General features: G+C 35.4%; 1 pseudogene; it reads left to right on the top strand.

Annotated features, from left to right (window-relative positions):
• Window positions 1–12,746: 12,746 nt before the first annotated feature.
• On the top strand, window positions 12,747–12,892 carry LOC115230110 (annotated as a pseudogene).
• The last annotated feature ends 8,020 nt before the right edge of the window (window positions 12,893–20,912 follow it).

Here is a 20,912-nt window from a genome sequence, read left to right as displayed (position 1 = left end):
CAGAGGAATTGACTTGTTGAAAACGTCTTACTTGAAAAAGTAAAAACTAAAAGTAAAAAAATAATCCACGGCACACATTAAATAATAAAAATATCAAATTTTTAAGATGTTAAAACTAAGTATAAAAATTGGTAATTTACTGCCCAAATTTTTATTAATAACAAAAATGAAATCTTAATAATTATTGTGGCTGCATATATCGTCAATATCAAATTGAATAGTTGACAAATCCACCCGCATTTTAGCATCAATGATCTCAAGCTTTCACGTTTGTTATATTTCATATTATGCTGCGTAGAAAAACTTGTTTCGCATAAATAAATAGGTCGTCGAAAACTGTAAAATTATGGTCATTATGGTTTTGATAAACTAGTACGTTTCGAATATATATTCAATGTCTAACTCCGTCATCATTATATCCTTATTAACTTGATAAAATAATTATTTAAATTCAAATTAGCAAATTCATTGAAGTGGAAAAAATATCTTATGATAACTTTGGTTCGAGCTTCCTTCTCGGGCCGGAATACAGCATCGGTATCCTTGAAAGGTTCTTCTGGTGTCTCGTGGTAGCTGCTTCCTTCACTTAGTCGTTCATTGATTGCATTTTTCGCCGTTGTAGATAAGAGTTTGTACTCCGGACGCATGCTCTTCAGTGTTTTTTTGATCACGACCGTCTGAACATATGTACGCGTTGAATCATGGACTCTAGGGAGTTTTGGTAGTGCTTGTAAAATTTGGATGTTATTCTTTCTATTCACGATAGAATATGACCTTTAATTATAATGATTCTACTTGTCATATTTTTGTCAATTTGTGATCTATAACGATTGTGACTTAACACAACAATTTTTAAAGAATTACTTAATTTAAATTAGGTTTTTCAATAAATTTAATTTCAATTGAGAATATACTGTGAAACATGACACATTAATTGTTATTCTAAAATATTTGATAATTTCTATCAAAAAAAAATTTATATCAATATTTAATAATTTCTTCATTGCCATTCTCCGTGGCAACACGCATGCGGTACTTACCGCAGGAGGGCGCGTGCTTTAGCCCCTCTGAGATTCCTTTTTAGTTCATTCCTATCTTAATTTGCTCCAATTAATTTAATTAATCTATCTCATTAAAAAAAATTTCTATCATAGCAATTATTCAATATATAATTTAATAAATATTATAATTTTTTAAATAATAAATTATTCAAATAAAAAACACTTTTAATGGCACACCTACCGAAAGATTTAAAATCCGAAATTAAAGTGTCAGTTAAAACGTAGAATTAATCATTTAACGTACGAGTGGAGTCAACTCTTCCAAAACTGAATTGGATAAACATTTTGAATTGAAAAAACTGAACAAAGCTAAGAACGAAGATAAAAAAGCGGCAGTTGACCCGGAAGTCGCAGCAATGTTTGCGAAAAGGTCAAAACTTATGGAATATGTATCGTTCTACTTATAATTAAGTATGCCGAGGAGGAGAGGAAACTCAACCAAGAATCAGAATTGGAGAAACTATTTAGAAAAAAGAATTTAAAATAAATGTTATTAATTTAATGATTTCCTTGATTAATAAAGAATTTTGCTAAAAATATTAACACAACAATAGTTTTAAAAAGCAATTTTTTTCTCTTGGCCAAAATCATCAAAATCCGATTGACTTGTTCTGCTGATTTTATCATCCTGGTAACCCCAATCTCCACCCAAGAGTGGAGGAAAGTCTTGCAACAAAACTATCACTCGTTCACTTTATTTCTTGACGGATTTATTCATTCGGCGTCCATTTTGGTTTTTTCACCCAAGAAGTTGCTACTAATACAAGACTGATTTAATTTTTATTTGTTTTTCAATTAATTGCACTGAACGGAATGTGCACTTTTTATACATTTTCTTTCTTACTGACGAGACTACTCGCCTCGAAGGAATACCTCACTATTCTGGAGATAATTTCTTAGTTGAGAACATAAATATCTTAATTAATTAGGAGGATGAATATTAATAATACACAAAGAATGGTCATATTTGTGTCATTTCCTGATATCTCAACATATCACGTTATCCCTCACATTCGACTCATTGCAAGCTTGCATAAGTAATATAAAAATGACTCAGTCGGCACATAGCTTTGGTTTTCTGGTGGTTTTAGCAATAATGATGATGAAGTTCCTTTAGAATACACTAATCCACAATATTCGAGTATCTTAGACGAAGTCGCTCACTTAAATGGGTAGAAAGGTTTGAATAAAAATTGAGGCAAAATATTAAACTTTGCAAAAAACTGAATTGACAGACAAAGAATTCAATAACGGAAATGAGCTATATTAAGTACAGAAATGAATATTAGTATTAGAAGAAAGAATGTTAATATTTGTGTCATTTCTTAGTATCTAATATACGGCGTTGTCTTCATCGTATGGAAGGTACTCATGCTTGGATAAGTGGTCGATGTGAAAGTTCCGGCATACAGCCGCCACTCAGAATCACTACTAGGCTATTAAATAGATATGGACATACTCTAGCATAAATCAAGCATTCTTGCCTCCAAGTAGTCTACACTTGAAGATCGAAATAAATACGATATTGGCAGTGATTCATCAATTTGGAGGCACATTATAAACCTTTCAAAATAAATTTTGTATTGAATGTTTATAAACGGACGAAACGTTTTGTACTTCGGCAACAAACTAAAATTTTTATAGTTAAAAATACAGACAAACTTAAATAAGTCAAAAATGCCGAACGACTAAAATATTGCAATTCCAGGCAGCTAAGGAATCACCTGTTGTAAAAAATCAATTTAATTAAGTCATTACACTGTATTTAATAATACCAGATCATGAAAAGTATCATTCATGATATACATCAAGGAACCATAACAGTCACTACAAAATATATTGACAATTATAAACAGAAATTTAAAAATTTTGTATATCTTAAGTCTTGTTATATTTGAATTAACAGTTCCGTCTGTTTTATAAATTCAATTTTGAAGAGCGCAACGAACATTTTAAATTTTGTAGAAAAATAAATTATTGCCTTTTGATTGTATTGGCCGTCAAATACGACAACTTCTTACGACTCTCAGACTCCATCTAAAACCTGCAAATATTTAAATTATATTTAAATCGGAAATCTTTTGGGAGACAACTTGCTTCAGTTTCTTTCATAAGTGAACTGATACTCTTCCAGTTCCTGAAAAGTTTAGAAAGACAGTCGGCAGTATGCTTACGGCGATCGGGGATCCTGCGTGTGATACACACAAATAAATGGCATATGGCAGGATTTCTCGCCTCCAAGTATGCAATTCTTGACATGGAGAATTTAGGTGTTGAGTTTATCAAAGATGCCCAAAGAAAATATTTGCTTAAGAACATTAATTGTAAAATGCTGCATTCGGTGCTATTCAAATGCATGGACGAACAAAATGCTGATCTAGCTACGTCCTCAGAGTGGTATCTAAAGGAAATAATGGCCCACGGGGTAAAGCACTGTACTATCTCTTGCAGGATAGGAATTTGTTTTTCACATCCATGGGATCTTTATGCAGTCACTGCAAAAAATGCAAGAAAACAGTTGATCATTTGGCACGCAGTGCGGGAAGATGTTAAACAGTGATTATCTGCAAAGAGACAATGAAGTTGTGAAGTGCATTCACCTTCATTTGTGCCAAACCTACGGGATTAAGAGAGGAAGGAAATTAAAGGCACATTCTGTTCAGTCCATAATATCGACTCAGAATGCTGAAATCCGAGTCTATATGTATTATGACGGAAACTAAAGTTCAATCCAACAAACCAGATATCTTCGTGTATGACAAAACTAAGCAAGAGATGACCTTAATCGAAATTACATCTCTTCACAAGATCGCCTCAAACAAGTCGAAATCGAAAAATTTCATAAATATGATCTGCTCGCAAACAAACTTTCAATACTTTATGATGCAAAGGTAAAGATTATCCCGGTTGTCTTGAAGTGGGATGACGTTGTTTCAAGATACTTCAAAAACTATATGTACAAATTATCAATTGAAAAAGCCACAAGAACTTATATTCAGTCTGTTGTTCTAAAAAGGACTCTAGAAAGCATGGTAGTTGAACACAGACATGGAGTGAGAGTATCTGCCGAAGAATACACCTCTGCTGCTTACCAGCTTGCAGAAGTGGCATGCTGCCGTGACACGCCGGTGAAAGATATGAGACAAACAGAAAATCTATCTGACGAAGAGATGGAGAGTGTGGAGAAACTGATTGAAAACTTTTCTTCTAAAAGGAGCAGAGAGATTCCCAATAATCGGGACTGAGAATCTAAATTAAATAGTCTAGCTTAAGTTAAATTTTGTTTCTGGAGATATTGCCTTTTGACATTTCACAATTGGTTAATGTAGTTTTTGTAGTTGTAGAAACAAAAAGAATCACCAATTCGATCATTTATGATAAAATGTCACAGTCCGAATAAAATACACGCCGAATAATCTACACTTGTCACAAATAGCTGAAAAAAAATAAAAGTTAGGCGGAACATAACCACTTTGGGAGAGACCGGCTATTTTCAATATTAAGAAATCTCAATTATGGATTGAATAGAGAAGAAATCTCTAAAATGATTCCGCTTTGTGCTTTCTGTCAGGTAATAACTCTTTTCAGTAAATATTATTAGTCGAAAAAATTATTGTCTACAAAGCCTTCAATTACGCTAATCATTGCAAGGAGATGTAGGGATAGATACATTACGGATTTAATTAACCTTAGAAGATATTCGGTGGTCAATGTCTGAACGACTGTGCTTTTAAGGTCTCAGCGTCAAATTAATTTTTAGACAGGACGACGATGCCAATGTTCGACAGTGGAATAACAATATTCAAACTTATATGTTAACTGCGTAAATTGAGTGTGGTTGGTTTTGTTTATACAAATTAGTAAAAAAATTTATATTTTTAATAATTAAACATTTTGTTATTATGTGCAAGTGGTTTAATGAGGAGTGATGACCAGAACGGAAACGAGCTAAGTTTGTGTGAGCCGAACGGTCGAGAAGTAATTCAGAATAGTGAACGTCAGGAGAAGGTTTATTGAGTACAGAGTTGGGCGTCAGCTCAAGAATAGCTGACGTGGATATCAAATTGTGAATTTTTCTCATCGGATATGGGCATTGGTGCAAGCCATCGATTTTGGCAAGGATCCGGGAATATAGATTCGCTGGCGTGTTCTTCACTGAACGAGAATTTCCGTTTAGCACATTTAGAGCAGAACATTCGAGATGCAAATAAAAATTGGGCTCCTCTCATATTTAGATTATCTTCAATTGGCAAAAGGTTTGTTTCTCAGTGGAGGTTATCAATTGGGGTTGATTTCAGACACCCAGATATTGTGCGCATGGCCTTGTTTTGTACTGATTGAAGTGCCATTGTCGAGTTTATGGATAGACAGGGCGCCCAGCTTGGACTCGCATAACTTAATACTCGTGGCTTCTGGGCTCGTTTGAGGAGTAACTTCTGGGCGCCTGTAATGTGACCACTTATTGTTTTTAGTATGTTTGTGGGTCTGTTTTCCTTATCAGAAATGTTAGAGATATGCTTGTTGAAGAACATAGTTGGATCAAAAGTAAGTCCGAGGATAGTAGGGTTTTTGCATAGTGGGAGGTCAGAACCAAAGAAAGATAACTTTGGGTGAAGGTTTGATTGTCTTTTGTCGGAAGAAAATAAGGTGACCAATGATTTCGAAGGCGAAGCAAGCCAGGATTTGAGTTTAGGAAACTCAAAAATGTTCATCCTGAAAGTGGAGTCTACCCAAATGAGAGAACTAAATGAACCTTTTGAATGGTAGAAAAACCCTCACACCTCTTTTTGGGGTAAAACAGTGCACAAATTGAGTAACCTTAAGATATACATCTCATGGTACACATTCTGGAGTATTTAAACGAAAATGACTGGGTCTGCGAAGAAGGACAACTCACAGAAGATTTTATGGGACATGATTGGGGACAAATAGGAGGATTACGAATGCGGAATCATTCTTCATTTTCTCAATCATGAAAAACTGGAGATATGACGTTCCAAGCCAACGAGGACCTCTGGCGACAGTTCATTGTCACCGAAGGAGCCCAATAACTCCGAAAGGATATGTCAGCCTTGGTTGAGAAGGACAAGTTGCGGACATTGGCTTTCTGATCTCTAAGTTGTCAGTCATTTAGTTTCTCCCAATTGTGACCTGGAGTCTCAAATATCAGAAAAGATTGTCTCTAATCACTAAATATGTTGGGGATTTTTAAGGAGTACTAACACTAGAAGACTTGCTTACAGAATGACAAATTATAGAATGAAATTATAGATTAAGTGAAGATTTTAAGTAAAAGGAAAGCATACTGTTGTATTGGAAAATGTATCAAAACATATCTTTGAAATGTATCTATTAAAGATTTTAACGATTCTTATTATATAATACTTAATTCAGTAATGCAAGCAAACTTTTAATCTGCTGCTCGAGTCGTCCAACCAGCACCGTCGCGCTTGTCTTCTTTCGGCAGCATCCCCGGCCAGTGGAGCTTGGCTTTGTGCATTCCCGAACGCCCCATCTGGCACTCTCCTTGACGATGAAGCGGTAAGGATCGGAGTCTCTCTGCGCCTCGGACTAAGCCAATTTTGAACATTTTTGGAAATTTCGAAAATTGAAGAGCCACCTTTTACCACTTGTCAAAAATTTAAATTCATAAAATTAAATAGACATTTTTTTAGACATTCAACAAGACAAGGAAAGTTAAATTAATCAGAAATTAATCGGCCAGCAAGCCGGATGGAACAGCTGTTCCCACGCACAACGGCCAACAGGATCCTTTGAATTCCTTTCTCGATCCCAGCATGCTTTCAGCACCGTCAGTTGAAATTGAAACGATTTTATTAAGAGGAATATAATTCGTTTCAAAATATTCTACGACTGCGCCAACAAGATCTTCACCACGGGTTTGACCCTTTAGAGGCAATAATGCCAAAAGTTCTTGCCTCAGGAAACCTCGAGACACATAACGAACAAACAGAGACACCGAAGTATGACATGAACAATGATACTTGTGCAATGTCATTTATATCACATGATTCATCTATTGCTATTGAAATTGAATTAGACAATTTCATGTCAGAAACTTGTTGAACAGATACATTCGAAGACATCTTAAAAGTCCTGTCGGCTACTATTTTCGCAGATAAATGTATATTCATTATCTTATTCACGATTTCTGCCTTATTTGAAAAATCGTGAAAAAGTTCTTCGGAAATTTTAATGAAACATGCCTTTATAAATTCGCCATCGGTAAATGGTTTTCCCCTTTATGCGATCTCGTGGCTTATCAAAAAACTGGCAATATTTGCAGTCCTGGCATTGTCAGACCAACATTTAAAAGCAGAATTCTCGAACTGATTATTCTTTGCAAGTTCTTCTACAGCTTTCTTTCGGGAATCATCAATTGGATATTTTTTGGCGAAATTTGAGTGTTTTGTGTTAAAGTGTCTCTCTAAATTTGACTTTTTATTTTGATTCAAAGTTTCCTGGCAAATGAGACATTTCGGTAGTTGTTCTGAATTAGACGTGAATGCAAAAGTTTCAGTCCATTTTGATTGAAAATGTCGCGCATTATCGATTTTTTATTAATTTTTTCTTGCTAGGCATATATCGATGTACCACAAAAAATTAATGTTAAACGTGCAAAGATTTTTTGTTATTAACAAAACAAAAAAATAGTTAAAAATTGAAAGAGCCTACCGTAAGAGTTAAAGAGCCTTCAAAGGCTCGCGAGCCTGCTTTTGCCTACCCCTGGACTAAGGCAATGTGTCCCGCATACGTGTCGCTGTGGCTGCACTGTTGACCCTTTCGGTCTGCATCCTTTATCGTGCAGGAGGAGCGCCGGACGTTTCCCGAGGCACTCTGCTATGAACGACATCATACGGAGGGCCCTCGACTCGGCGGGATTTCCTTCGGTTCTCGAACCACCAGGTCTTGACCGCGGTGACGGGAAACGTCCCGACGGAATGACCCTTTTCCCTTTTGAGGGCGGAAAAGGTCTCGTATGGGACGCAACCTGCTGGGACACTTTTTCTGCTTCACATCTAACCTCGTGTGCTCTGGAGGCTAAATCAGCTGCTAAGAAGGCTGAAGATCTAAAGCTTTCCAAATATTCTGCCCTTTCGGAAAAGTTTTTCGTGGTTCCGATAGCGGTGGAGACGTCGGGTGCTCTTGGTCCAAAGACGGAAAAGTTCCTCCGCAAGCTCGGAGCCAAAATCTCAATGCGTACTCACGATCCTCGGGAGCTGGACTGGATATTGCAACGGTTCTCAATCGCCGTTATCCGGGAAAACAGTTTGGCGATCCGCCAGGCCTCTGGCTTTCCCTATGATTAATCGATATTAATTGTCGTATGTCATAGCGTCCGGGCTGATAAAACCGACTGATCATTTGAAAACATTAACCAACTAAAATTTTTCGACTTATTTTTTCAATTTAGTCAAAAGTGCTACTGAAAAAGTCCCCGAAAATGTGTTCCTCACTTCCACGACCTCCTTTCCCTAAAAAAATTTTCGACTTATTTTTGCTCAATTCAGTTAAAAGCATTACTTAGAAAGTCCTTGAAGATGTGATCCTCACTTCCACGACCTCCTCTCCCTAAAAAAATTTTCGATTTATTTTTTTAATTTAGTTAAAAGCGTTGCTGAGAAAGTCCTCGAAGATGTGGTCCTCACTTCCATGACCTCCTCTCCCTAAAAAAATTTTCGATTTATTTTTTTTAATTTAGTTAAAAGTATTACTGATAAATTATTTCAAAATTATTTTTAAAAAAATAAAATTGCACGCTTTATCTTGATATTTGTTATGCCTTCTTCGTTCAGCATTAAAACTCCTGATGAATTAAAGAACATTATGAACTATGTTGAATATAATCACTATCCTGATGACTTCACTGAAAATCGAAAGCGGACGTTGCGCAGAAGATGTAAGAATCTACAACTAGTAAATGGAGAATTATTTTTTGCACATAATGGAAATTTCCGTACTGTTGTCTGCTCTTTTTAAGAAGCTAGAATTAACTCAATTTTAACTAAAGAACACTCTATCGGACATCCAGGTGTTACCAAAATGTGCCATTTAATTTCCCAAAAATATATTGGTGTCAGTCAAAAAGTTATTCGCCATTTTATATCGACTTGTGAATCCTGCAATCATTTCAACAGCCTAATTTGCTATAAGTAACCTTTTATTTGGGTTCTTTTCCTTGAGGATTTAACTTCTCTTTAGTTTGTTTCTCTTGAAACAAAGTTTGCTGGATGTTAATGTTTTGAGGTGATCAGTCGGTCCGTTTTTGAAGTTCTATAGTGCAAAAAAATATCCTCCATTAATGTCGGATGCAACATTATAGTCATCATCTGGGTGGCATGATCGCTGCCGATGTCTTCGATTTTCCTCGGAGGTTCACATAGGAGCTTCAATGAGGGTGAAGTTAGGAACAGCCCTAAGAAATCATCCCCATGGCATGAAAAAATGATTTGGCTCTTTCGATGTCCAAACATCAAAACCAACTTGATCGGATACAGCCCGCAGGATTTTTCCATCTCGGTTTTCTTTTTAACAGCCAGAATTAAGGTCACCAGCAATTAGTGCAAATTGATTGCGTTTGATCGAATGATCAAATTCCGCCTACCCCCAGATACTGTGCTATTCATCTTTCTGGCAGCTATCCTTCCAGTACTGATGTATGGGCTGGAAGGGTGGATTTTGTCCCCCTCCAAGGCAAGAATTATAAAACTGCTGGAGAAAACGAGGAGATTAGCGCTCAAGGTGGCCTTTGGCGTAAATCTAAGAGAGAAAATACCGAGCTGGCGCGAAGTCTTCCTATGATTGGCGAGCTTGTTGAAACCCAATTCCAAAAGTTCCTAGAGAAGAGAAGAAAATAGCCCCGGACGACCCTGTGTGTAAGGCCACTACTGGCCCTTAATTTCTTTTATGTCCGATATCCCTTTGCAAAATAAACGCTTATCTATCAAACGAATCGACTCGATTGCTTTTTTGTCCAAAAGACAGAAATTAGAGTTTATTAGGTTTTAAAACTTAATGACTTGTATTTAAATTTGTCGGTCGCTGCCGTTAACTACCGGTGTTACGTCACTTGGGCAAAATCGATTTTGCGCGATCGTTCTCAGCCTGGTATCATTCTCAACAGGTGACATTAAATAATATCACAAATCTTTCAAAACAATTACCCTTAGAAAACCATCTTACTTCGGTATGTAGAAATAACCTAATATAATTTTTATTTTGATTAGTGCAGTATTCACGAAAAATAAGAGCGTACTTGCTGTTTCCTTAATTTTATTAATTACTTTGATAACAATTTGCATTAACGCAGACAATTCTTCAGATAATTTTTGCAATTAAATGATGCCATGTAAAATACAATGAATTGAAGTAGACATTTGAGATTTGTTTTTATAGAAAAGCTAAAAATCCACGATATTTTCCAATTATAGCCAGTGCGCCATCAGTTTCGAACAATAAAATATGTTCAAATGAAATATTATTATTAATATTGACAATTTTGTGGTAGCCGTGATTAAAGATTTTGCAAATAATAACTCTTCTTGCAAAATAAAATCATAATAGAAATATCTTTATAAAAAGTATTTATAAAAAGTAATAGCTTACATATGCCATAAAAATTGACTGGTTATCAACGACAACTGATTTGTCAAGTTTGACTAAAAACTTGTGTTCCCTGAAAAGTTAAATTTAGATTATTAATTTCATTAGAAATTTCATCAATTCTTCTTCGTAGGGTGTCGTTCCTTAATGGAATAGTCTTCATAATATTTGAAGAATCTCTCTGTAAGATATCGTTTATAAATAAATTCTAGAAAAAGGTCTGCTTTTTTCAATTAAATTATGATGTTTTCGCTTTAAATGTTCAATCAAACGATACTGTTTCATTGCTTTATCCGATAAGATTGCACCAAATTAAAGGCAAAGTGGTTTATTAGGATCAAACATAAACGGGGCTCCATCTGTAAATATACCAATATAATTGGGAATGAAATATTATTGACACAGTCAACCCTCGTTAATCCGAACTTCAATAATCTGAAAATTTCAATAATTAGAATTTTTTAATTGAAATCATAAATTTTATAACTTTTTCCTGCCAAATTTGATTCAATGCTCCGAAAATTTAATAATCCGCAATCCGAACGCTGAAATAATATAATTTCGGATTAATTTTCTTTATTATTATTAAAAATATAATTTTGTTGATTAATTTTTATAATTAATTTTTTAAAATTTAATTAACAATACGCCTTTTGTAATTTTATGGTTAGAAAAAAAACTGTTGACGATTACGTACTTAATGCTTAAGATGGCCAGGTCGATGAGAGTTACGATATTAGCCCAACCACTTTATTTGAAGAATTCAAATTCTCATTAAATCAAGTTCTTGTTTGAATTGCTTTTCTCAAAATATAACAAACAATACTGTAAAAAATTTAAAACACATCACGGATTATTTACAAAAATTAATGAAAAAACACTATACAAAGAACTTTATTCGATTTTTCAATAAATAATTGTCTTTATAAACAGATTAGGAATTTGATCAGTAATTTGATTATTTATCTAACAATCATATAAATTTTAGATTCCTTCACAATCCGAAGGATAGATCGATTTGAATTATTTGGATAAACGAGGATTGAAATAATCGTTTAATATCGTGAACATATCAATTGCTCGTGTAGTAGTTAAAAGTGGCTAATTAAAAAGAATTTTCAAAAAAAAATTTTTTATTTTCACAATTGTTATAAATTGTTAAAAAATCGAGCTATTAAGTACTGGCTCGCAGGATTGAGGGACAATTCCCGCGTGAATTGTTATATAATTTTCCCAGAATAAACGAATCTTTTATATGCCAACAAATGTGTTTACCAAGAAGACCATGAAAATTAGATATTGAGGTAGTTTATTTGTATCATCTAAATCCAAATGGCAAATAAGAATTTTTATAATAACGACAAACTGGTTCACCCAAAAGCACGTTGATACAGACGGTATTACAAAATTATTTTAATTCTAGTAAAAAATTTATTCAAATTTGTATTTTTCAAGCAGGACACCGTTTGACAACCTCAGTTTTAACTTTTTTTTAGAAGAAAGGACAGAATGCTATCTTGATTAAAAGAGAATTAAAACAGAATAAACTAGAAATAAAAATCAAGCCTTCGAAAGCCAACAAATACCAATAGACTAATAAGTATAATAGAAAATCGTCAAACTAGGATTCTGGAAAGCTCGTCAAGTAATGTCAATTAATTTTCCCATTAAATTGAACAGAAAGTCGTATTTTAATTTTAACAGGGGGAAGCCTCTTACCTGGGATGCCACGTTTGTGGACTCTTTCTCGCCTCAGAACCTGCTGATGTCCGCATCCGCTCCTGGATCTATTGCCACAACCGATTGTTGTATTGGAATGATGTTGTATTGGAATAAATGGAGAATATAAACACTTGAGCGATCGAAGATTAAACAATTTGTGTTCAGAAACTCACTTTTCCATAAATTTAATACATTTGTAATTACTTAAATTGTTATTTATTATAAAACTCGATAAAAAATTAGATAATATATTTAAATTTATATACCTCAACGCTAATTAAAAATCCATACATTTTGATGATTTGGTTGTATCTATCTCCTAATGTGTGCATAACCCTGGTACTTACCTGGTCGTGCATGTTTGTTATCAATTAGGCAAATGTGCCATTCGCTGGCCATCCATTGCACTCTGGCTCGCCTTCGAATGTGGTCGGTTCCATACGGGCTGTCCTACGGCGTATTTTTTTCGTGTACTTCGGTGCATTCTCATTTTGTATCTTAATCTTTGACGAGTAAGCTTTCAATTCTTTTAAACAGCATTAATTAGATTTTAAGTGATAAAAACTTCAAATAATAGTTCAAGCAAAAGTGATAAAAAAATAATCGAAGGAAAGGCCAGCACCCTGGCGGATTGCCAAACTGTTCCTCCGGATAACGGCGATCGAGAACCACTGAAGAACCCAGTCCACCTCCCGAGGATAGTGAGTGGAAATGGAGATTTTGGCCCCGACCTTGCGGAGTAATAAAATAGTAATCTATTGTCACGTCCGGCATCTGTGTTCCTCACAAACGTCAAGACCCAGACGTTGTGCAACATCGATTATCTCACAATCGTCGTCCATAAGAGCACCGAATGTACTGTGGAAATGCGTGGAGCCATCACCCCTCCCGTTTTGAGACCTAGAAAGCAAACAGACAAAACAGTCTTGGTTCGACAGTCTTGGCGCGTGTAGAAAGCTTGCTTTGATTACAACCAGATTTGTTGAAGTGGATGTTCAAGAGCGCTTCAGCTGAATTTCTAAAAGTCCTATCCAGTAAGTGTAGGATGTCCCGATGTTCAAAGCAAGTAGATCACCGGAGAACGTATTGTAGTTTAGGCAAGCCAATTCTATTTTTCAAAAGGAAAAATGCAGTATAAACATTGAGTAAGGAGAGTTCCCCCGTAACTTAGAAAGTTTCTTATTTTTTGCAGTAGATGGCACCGCAGTTCCTTTTCGCTTAGTGGGCACCCTCTATGTGATATTTATATTTACATCAAATCCGATTTTTCGTAGTGCAGTCACGACTTGTGACAGGGCGTCAAAAACTTTTTTCCCCGGTCCTCCAATCGTAACATTATCAAGATACCAGAGGTTCAGCTCCGTGCTGATAGAGCGGACAGTTTCGTCGATTGCCAAAGCAAAAAAAGAAAATTCGTTACTTTATTAAGTTCCAATAAAAATAATTTTTTGTTTATTTAACATTCATCAATTGCCAAAGCAAAAAGAAGTGTTCAAGAGGGTCGCTTGTTAAATTTCAGTTTCAGAAAAATAATCTTTTCCCCAATAACAAGTGAAGACTTGATCCTTTAGAAGTGAATTGATGGCATTGATTATTTGTAAACATTGTTGAGAGAATTTTTTTATTAATGACTAATTTATTCTAATCGAATTTTTGCTATACAATTAGATCGCGAGACTAAAAACATCTATCATAAATTATCAATATAAATATTGAAAATAATTAATTTTAAATATTTTTTTCTGTATGAAAAATCACCTTGTTCTTTACACAAACTCCAAGTTGGGAGGGGTAAATTCATCAGATATTCTCGAACAGGCAAGGCTCCATGCAATTTTAGCTGCTAGCTTTCTGAAGTAGTTTCCAACGGCAATGTGGCGGACCCCACCTGCTCGGACAACGCAAATCGACCAGAAGAGTCCGTAAACTCTTGCATTGCCACAACCCCACGAAGACCACATCAGACCAAGTCTCACAGGGATAATGTGCCTAATGTTGTGTTCTTTTATCTTGGAGACGTTTTCTATGCTTTATATTTTTTCGATGAGAATTTTTCCTTTTTCAGTCCTTTACGTATAAATTTTTAATAAAAATTGCAATACATTAACAAGGTTTCCTTACCATTTAGGTGAGAATTAGAATTTGTTCGATTTATATTTTCTGACCTTGCTAAATCGACCAAATTAAATTTCCCGACTCTCAATATTTCCTTAGACCTTCCAGTCCGAATATACACTTTGATAGTAAAAATGACCGACTGTATTATAAAATCATGTCAAAAAACCTTGATCGCTCATTCGATGTGATCGAACATGTTTTCCATTTAAAAACTACTAGTTTAAAAAGGCATCAAAATTCATCAAGACTAGAAATTTCCATTCCTTTAACTCCTTTAACGATAACTGCCTCTTTGTTAATAGTATCGTCGTAGATATATAATTTGTTTGACTCATTCAACAATAAATCAACCAATTCCTCGTTAAACAATTCAATGAACGATATCTTTACTATAAAACACCTTGAACCCTTCAATGATTATAGACAAATACAAAATTCGCTATTTTTTGAAAAATTGAGGCAATTTCCCGTGGAATTATTCCTTCCTTGTCATCTTTGTCTGTTGAACCACATCCCGCCATGGTATATGTCTTGCCTGTCCCAGTTTGCCCATATCTATACTATTAACAGCCTTTTTAAATAAAAATTTTTCGTTTCGTTTCTTCCAGGATCAATTGTATGCACCGACCAATAGTCTGCGTACAATGGACTTGAATCGTTCGTTTACTCTGAGCACCTACGAATTTTGTGGATCCAGACAATCGTTCCTCATATACTTAAGGAATTGAGTCTTCGTGGTCACACGCCAAAAAAAGTTAAAGAAAATGTATGGGACATCCCGCGAACTTTTCACTTTATACTTGGCTGAGTTTGAGTGGAGATGAAGAAATGATACGTATCTTCATGGGGGCGGGAAATCTTTTCAGAAGATTTTAATTCCTATAACGAACAATATTCCTTTCAATAATGTCATTTCAATTGTTTATGTACCTCTTACTTTAACACTGAATTTCCCTGAAAACGTTTATACTTTCTTACATGCGGTTTAAACATAATGTTTAGAGCTAAAATACTAATACAATAATTCCTGTGCTATTGACTTTAAAACTCGGACTCTTATCTCTTCGTGTGTTTAGTATAGTGTTCTCTCCAATACATTATTCCAAAATGAAATGGGAAAAATTGAATATCAAAAATATCTTTGATGATGAAATCTTTAAAATCTTCTTGCAAAGAAAATTACAAAAATATTTTTTGCATTTTAGTTAAAATGAACAACAACTTTATCAACTAATGAGGTCCGCCACGTGAAATGCCTTTATTATATTAACCATGGAAATTATTTAATTCTTCGTGGAGAACCGGGCATGTCCCCGAAACGTGAAAGAGAACAATTGTTTGGATGATCCCGAAGAAGGGCAGGCCGAGTTCGGATCCTGCGAATTACAGGCCAATTAGCCTCATATGCGCAATCTCAAAAATCATGGAAAAAATTATTTTGAATGATTATCAACTTATATTGAAGATAATCAATACCGTGTGCATGCGCAATGGGATTTTCGCCGTAACGGAGGCACTGGAAATTGCTTTTCGCGACTAAAGGAGGCTATTTATACTGAACAGAAGAAAAAAGAATATCTTACTGCCGCATGTCTATACATATCAAAAGCGTTTGACAGTGTCTGGCATGCCGTGTTATTACAAACTTTATACAATTAAAATATCAGAAAGATGGCGTTAGTTTGGATGAAGAGTTTCCTCCCGGTAAGAGAATCGTTCATACACGTAGGAAATCAATTGTAGAAGAAAATCTCGCTTATGAGAGGAGTTCCACAGGGATCTGTAATCAGTCCTTTTATTCAATTGTGTGATGTGCTACATTCCTAAAGTGGATCATCCTAACATGGAGATGATCATTTATGTAGATGATATTTTACTTATGCAACTTGTGTTGACTCGTTCTCAGCGACGATGTTACTCAAGTCTATCACTAACCCGGGTTCTGCGAGTGCTCAGGCTGAGGAGGCTAAGAGGTCGAAGTATGGAGGTATTTCGGACTCTTACGAGTTTGTCCCCCTCCCCTTCGAAACATCTGGAATCGTCGGCAGGTCTGCGACTCGCATCCTTTCCGACATTGCCAGGAGGATTGCCAGGAAGACCAACGACCGGAGGGAGACGAGCTGGCTCTTCCAGCGAATCTCGGTCTCGGTGCTCCGTGGAAACTGTCATTCGATACGCAGCGCGGCGTCTTTGAGCTGACCTCCAGGCTCTTTATAAACTCGTGTTAACTTTTTCATATTTTCTTCCTAAAAAAATTTTACTTATGGATCTTTCCATGAGCAAATCAATGTCATGGAAAAAACTCTTGGTCATATTAAAAAGATTGCAAGATGGTGTAAAAATAAAGGCTTGTCTTTATCTTTTAAAAAAATACTGTTGCCTGGATTGGTAATTACAGAGGGAACGTGATCCCATTGACATTGGAGTAATAAATTCCGAGAAAAATCTAAAATATCTTGGAATAGTTATGGATGAATCTGGATCATTTAAGAACCATATAATCAGCAGAAAGAAAAAAGCTACCTCAATTTAAAATTTATAAAATTATTCCCCGTCCGGGATTCGAACCCGGGTCACCGGCATGAAAGGCCGGTATCTTAACCCCTAGACGAACGGGGACATTTTTCTTCACTTGCTAGCGCCATATTTAATGAGCATATCGTGGCTGTATTGTGAATCATGTAGTCCACTTGTGGATTTAGGTGATCCGGGTTCAGAGTTTCATCAATTGTCTCATAGCGATGGAGTCAAGAGAAATACTCGCTTGGCGCGTATTTTACTTTGTCAGGCATGAGCTGCGATATGAGACTTGAATAAAGCAAATGTGATTTATTGCGGACCAGTTGGGTATAGCGGAAATCTCGAAAACACACAAATTCCTCTCTCTAATTCGAATTTGTCTGATTTTAATTAAAAATTAATTATAAAAATAAAATTATAGGGGTATTACTTATGATTTTGTAAAATTAATGTGTCATTTAGGTCAAATAAATATTCATTCTTTCAATGGTTAATAAGTTGAGTTAGTTGAAAACATTAAGTTAGTAGTGTAGCGATTTTTTCAAAAAGGAAGTAAAGGCCATATTTTGAATTCTGGGTTTATTGTATCTAGTCCAGGGCTTTTGTTATTTTTTAGTTTTTAACATGCTGTTTTTATTTCCAAAATTGTAATTAGTTCCTTTAGGGGTGTTTAATCACATTGTAAAATTTCTCAAAATGTGTTGCAATTATAACATTGTTTGTAATGTTGTTATGTTTCTTATGTTTGGCCATGGTGAAGGTGACAATAACCACTCTCTGATCACTGACTAAATCTTCATATGAGCGTGCGTCTATGAGAGGGCGTTTGTCATTAATCCGGCATATAATATAATCAATTTGGTTGTATGTAGAGACTAGCATTCCATCTTTATTTCTTCGTTCGCCCATCCAAGTGGTTATGTTGAATCACATATTGCGCATCTAACAATTACATCCGTCACCGTCCATTTGCCAGACCACATCTACAATTTCACAAATTTTTCTAAAAAACTGCATTTTTTCCAAGTCCAAAGTTATTCAATATATTCAATTGTTTTCAATATTACTAAGAATATTGATGTTGAAATCCGTTTTGTTGTTTAATCCTTTGAAATCCGTTTTTTCAGCTGCATTCTGTGGAAGGAATTGAGATTTTCCATTTCCTGAGTGCCCAAGAGGAGGAGTTGTACAGCAGGACTGGTTTTACGAACATATTGTAAAGTTTGATTTTTAAAAACGCATATTTTGTTTTGTTGTTGCTTATTGTTTTATTTTCGTTAATTTATTTTCTTATATTAATGGTTAATTTTGTATAAAAATTGATTAAATATATTGTTTGCTTACAGAATTTCTTAAAATATTTGATATTTTGTAATTGTATTGGTCTTATTTTTGCAATAATTTAATCTTTTTTACATTTTAACTATTCAATACATTTTTTGACTTTTCTACAAAACCCTATTTCTTGACGATTTCTATATCTATTTAAATTTTACTGTATGAAAATTCAATAATCTAGAAATATGTTTACAGTCTAACCTCCGTTTGGAACATCCACTGTTCCAAAAACAGAGGCTGTTCAAACATAAAAAAATCACTTTAAATCGGGATCATTTTAATCCAAAGCAGTTTAGTTAGAATAACAAGACTTTTCCATTTTACATAAATAAGTGGTTGGAAAGTGAACTGTCACTTCCAGTGCATTTTTACCTAAGATTGGATATTTGTTAATAACAGAAATACAGAATTTCATAATCGAGTGCAAATTAAAAGAGAAATCGGCCTGAAAGATGCCGGGTCTGCTCTTGGTCTTCCAGGCTTCAGTATCGGTCTTATTAGGGCATGTTTCCATATTGACGGAATCACATTATTGTTGATTGAATAGTTGAAGATAGATGTTAGGAGTCTGACTCCTTTGACACCAAGGTTTTTTAATAGAATGACCGGGATTTTATCCGGGCCGTGAGAATACGATGATTTTGTGGAGTGCAAGGCAAAGGTGATGTGCTTCTGGTTGCTAAAGTCTTGGTCTTTTGACACTTGGTCCTGTTGAATGGCTAAGAAGACCTTTTCACCTTCCTTAAATAGGTGGGCTTGGAATAATATTGTTCAATTTGGAAATTGTCGTCGTTTGAGACTGCGAATGGCAGCCCGGCTAGTTTGACACAAACATGATCATTCAGGGTGTCCTCCTGTGAGGTGTTCTTTTGTTATTTTGGGAATGCTTGCGATAAACATGGGGCAAGGTTGTTATTGGGTGTGAAGAGATTCTGTTGATGTTCTCTTTAATCAATTCTGCGAGAGGATGTGGATTTTCCCAGTGCGGATAGGGGTTCCGTGCGCCAGTGGGGCAAAACTGATTAGACGAGGGCATACTTCCCAACTATTAGACGTGAGACGTTGATGAATGAAGTAAGACATTTGGAAACTTGTATCCTTGCTGACTTTGGAATGCGAAGGGGAATTTTCAAAGAACTTCGAAAGCAGGACAGTTTGAAGAGGAATGAGTTGACGTCCAATTGATGAGAGGCTACTTTGTTAAAAATGGGTACTTCGCCATACACAATAAATGCTGATGATGTCCATGTCTCCTCCTTTTTAACCATTAAACCCATCTGTCCCACACCATAAAACACTAATCACTGTTAATAATGTTTATCAGCATTAATGGATGCCTTCAAATCGACTCCCTTCATATAAGAGAAGATTAAAAGAACCAATAAACATAACAATAATGAATAGACATTGCCACTCATTTTAGTTACTGTCGAATCGATACTCTGACCAAATAGTAAATGTCTCTTTTGGCAGAAACAAATCTTTGTCTGTGATGTGAATCTGTATATGATGATGTGAACATTCTATATTTTTGTATATAATTTTTGCTACACGAACATCTCAACAGTCTGGGTATGTGCACCGGTCTTCGGGTCTACAAAATTTCGTCTGCAAATTTATAAATGAATTATAATAAACTTGTGATTAACTGTAAGGTGCACATAAGCAAGAGCATTTAGATCTGGGGTTGAATAACCTATTAACAAGAATAAAGTAATTACAATTACTCTTCCATTTGTCAGAGTGTATCACTGAACCCGGTGCGATATTTCGCTTTATCGCTGCGGTTAACGTTCTTTTGGAGCGATCTGGTACCATCTCCGGGAAACAGTCTTTTGTTCCACGACAGATTCCCCCAAACACCCATTGTTGAGGGAGAATCCGTCCCGCATTATTTTTTCTTTTCGAAAACATACTTTCGTCAACTTCAACGACATTTTCAATTCCACCTATGCAATCTAATAATGTAATATAATACCAATCAGTTTGTTCGGGCGATTTGCTAAATATGCTGCACATACCTCCCGCAGCGAGTGAGACCAATTACATATCGTTTGGCCACTCCATTCCAGTTGACGCTGACACCATAAAATGGTGTGTCTGTCGAAGCTCCACATATAAATAAAACGAATACAAGATTCTAAGGACACTGTCGTGCCTTCGAGCCACGTACCTAAAAATAAAGTACTCTCTTATTACACCGTTTTGGACAGAACTTTAAATTCGACACTCGCTTTTATCGCACACCCAAGTTGTACCATCTCGCTTTAGGGTCATCAGATGTCTTTTGGCGCATTTCTTTTCGGTTGGAATGATTCCAACCTACTGACTCCATCTCAGAGAGAGGGAGTTCGTAGTCCTTCAATTTTGCGTATTTTCTCATCCCAACGTGACCGTCCATCCACACAACCGATTAAAAAATTCAAAGTTTTATTTTAAAAAAATTATAATTTTACAAAATCGGCATAGTTCATTTTTTTTAATTTTACCTCTAATATTTAAATAAATTTTCATTAATTAATTTAGTGC

This window comes from Octopus sinensis, unplaced genomic scaffold (genome assembly GCF_006345805.1).
Source record: "Octopus sinensis unplaced genomic scaffold, ASM634580v1 Contig14492, whole genome shotgun sequence".
Lineage (NCBI taxonomy): Eukaryota > Metazoa > Mollusca > Cephalopoda > Octopoda > Octopodidae > Octopus > Octopus sinensis.
This window is presented reverse-complemented; position numbering and strand designations above follow the sequence as displayed.